General features: G+C 39.1%; 1 pseudogene; it reads right to left on the bottom strand.

Moving 5' to 3' along the window:
* Positions 1-1,675: 1,675 nt before the first annotated feature.
* LOC113314578 lies at positions 1,676-1,775 on the bottom strand (annotated as a pseudogene).
* Positions 1,776-3,080: the final 1,305 nt, after the last annotated feature.

The following is a 3,080-nucleotide window of genomic DNA, read 5'->3' as shown; positions in this document are numbered from 1 at the left end:
AGGATAGAGTTTTTAGATTTATTTATTTTTTTAGTTTTTTTTGTTCTTCTTTACGTTTTTGGGTTTTTGTCTTTTCCTTTCAGATTTTGGGAATTTGGAGCGAAAGAAATTTTTGCCAAAGCTTTTGGCGAATATTTAAAGACTTGAAGTAAAAGGCAAAGCGAAAGGAGCTAAAGAAGAAGAATTTTTTTTTTATTTATAGAAAAAGAGAGGAAAAAAAAAGAGAGTGTTATTTTATTAGATTGTATTAGGAATACTTTTTATTTTGTATTTTTCTTTTTGCACTTTATTTTTTGGACCTTTCTTTTGGACTTTGGACATTTGGACATTAATTTTTTTTAAACCCTACGGAAGGGTAGATTAAATATTAAATTGTTTGCAGAGAAGGACGGTGATTACGATATCACCTCGGCCCCTCGAGTTCGTACACAACATAGGATTTGTGGCCCGAGTCGACGACAACGGTTCATCCCCCGTCTGGAACGGGAGGTAAGTTTGTCGAAACACTCGTGAATCCCCTGTCAGCGAGTTACTGTATTCCTTCATTTGCATATATGCTGAGGAACTGAAAACGGCTGTTTTAAATTCCTAGTAAAGGGCAAGGACTGGCCATACAAGATAAGGGTTCGGATTTCATCACCGTTCTCTTCTTGCCCGCCTTAGGAAAATGAAACCAAACGCGAACCTAAGCTTTAAAATTTGGAATATAACGAGACCTATAGGGTAACGAGCTTAGTAGGAAAGTCGTTCGAAAAATATTGGTTACTCTTTTAGCATACTTCGAAGTTCATGATGGTTTCTGTGAGTTGAATGCGTGACTGCACCGCCTTGTGATAGTGGTGAGGCATTGGGTATCAAAGCTCCACTGATCTTCCCTCGCCTCAATTCAACTTACTTTAACTCGGATTGATTCCAGAGGGGTTTGCTTAAATTGTAATGAATTCCCTTTCGAAGGATTAAAAGCTGGTCTAGAAACAATCTAAGTGGAGCCATCATGCTTTTTGTTTGCTATAATTCAGTAGGTTTGCTATGGTGGAGTCATCCTTGTTTGTGTTTGCATAGAACTTCCCTTCCCTTTTAGGGATTTTCGTTTTAGTTTTGTTTTTCTAGTGTATGCCCGAGGTCATTAGAGAACGGGATTGGAAAAGAAACACTCTAGGTCGTCTGATTAGTGATAAACCTAGTAGTTCTTCTTGTGAAGGCGGGGATCTCGAAAACTCTTCTTTAGAGAGGCCCGTTTTTGGAAACTTCAGTTTTGAGAATCTTCTTCTTTGTGAAGAAAGTACTCCTAGTCCTTTGGTAGTGCCAGAAATGGCAACTTTAAAAGCTTTATTGAACCCAACTAGGACCTTTCGTCCGTCTTGTATCAAGTTAGCTGAAACCGAGGCAAATTATGAACTCAAACCTGGGACTTTACAGATGCTCCCAACCTTTTTAGGAAAAGAGAATGAGAACCCCTATTTTCATGTTAGGGAATTTGAGGAAGTATGTAGTACTCTGAAAATTAAAAACCTTAGTGATGATGCACTGAAACTTAGGTTATTCCCCTTTTCCTTAAAAGACAAAGCCAAATATTGGTTGTATAGTTTGGATTCTGAGTCAATTGAAACCTATGAACAACTTACATCTGCCTTTATACATAAGTTTTTCCCAAGGCACAAAACATCGTCTATTAGGACACAAATTTGTACTTTTTCTCAACAAGAGGGAGAATCTTTATATAGGTATTTAGAAAGGTTCAATGACTTAATATCTCAATGTCCTCATCATGGTTTAGAGAAGGTTAGGTTAGTTCAGATCCTCTACGAGGGTTTAGATTATTCAACAACAACCATGGTTGAGTCCTTATGCACAGGTGGGTTTGAGAATAAAACTGTTGATGAGGCAATGACATTTTTGAATGAAATCGCCAATAAGACCCAACAATGGGAAAATAATAGGGAACCCCAGAAAAAAATTCTTCTAAGTAGAGGAAATGTCAATAGGGTAGAAGGGTCCTATGAGTCAGATGCTAAAATAGCAGCCATAGCCAAAAGGTTAGAAGCGTTGGAATTAGGTCATTCTAATGGTAGAATAGAGCCTTTTTGGGAAGACCATACTGTTGAAGAGCAAGCCAATGCTCTTTATAACAACACTAGATTCGATAACCGTTAGAAGTCTGACCCTTATTCAGAAACCTATAACCCTGGCTGGAGAAACCATCTCAACCTTTCTTGGTCTAAGGGCCAGAATCAAGGTCAGTCTAGTAACTCTCAAGATCCCCCAGGTTTTGGCTATCCTAAGAATCTTTCAGCCCCGGCACAGTTTCAGAACCCTTCGGATAAGAAGATTATGAGTTTAGAAGAGTCTCTTTCTTTGTTAACTCGTAACACTATGCAGTTTCAGCAATCTGTTGCTCAAGGTTTAGAAGAAAATAAGAGAATAGGTCAGGCTAACTCTCAGGCTATTTCCGAGTTGAAAACCCAGGTTAGTCATATAAATGAGTCTTTAAGAGAAAGAGGTAAGTTTCCTAGTCAAACTCAACCAAACCCTAGAGGAATTAATGAAATAGGTGAAAGACCATCTGATCATGTAAATGCTATTAAAACCCTTAGGAGCGGTAGAGAGATAGACAACAAGGTTTCCATGCCTAATAGTGAACATGCTGTAGTTCACCCTTCTGAGCCAGAGAATGAGAAGACTGGTAGAGTCTCCAAAGAGACCAATGAGGGTCCTGCTGAGCCCGACTTTGTTCCCAGAGCCCCGTTTCCCCAGCTGCTAGTTCCGACTAAGAGGGAGTCCAACTTTAATGATATTTTAGAGGTTTTAAGCAGGTTACTACCAACCTACCATTGTTGGATGCGATTAAGCAGATTCCGGCTTATGCCAAGTTCCTTAAGGACTTGTGTACACGAAAGCGTAAGCTTAGTGTCCAAAAGAAAGCCTTCCTAGCTAGTCACGTGAGTTCCATTATTCAGAATACTACTACTCCTAAATATAAATACCCAGGGTCCCCTACCATTTCTTGCACAATAGGTAAACACCGTGTTGATAAAGCTTTGCTTGACTTAGGAGCCAGTGTGAATTTACTTCCATACCAT

Source organism: Papaver somniferum, chromosome 9 (assembly GCF_003573695.1).
Source record: "Papaver somniferum cultivar HN1 chromosome 9, ASM357369v1, whole genome shotgun sequence".
Taxonomy (NCBI): Eukaryota; Viridiplantae; Streptophyta; class Magnoliopsida; order Ranunculales; family Papaveraceae; genus Papaver; species Papaver somniferum.
The sequence above is the reverse complement of the archived record's forward strand: the minus strand, read 5'-3'. Positions and strand labels throughout refer to the sequence as shown.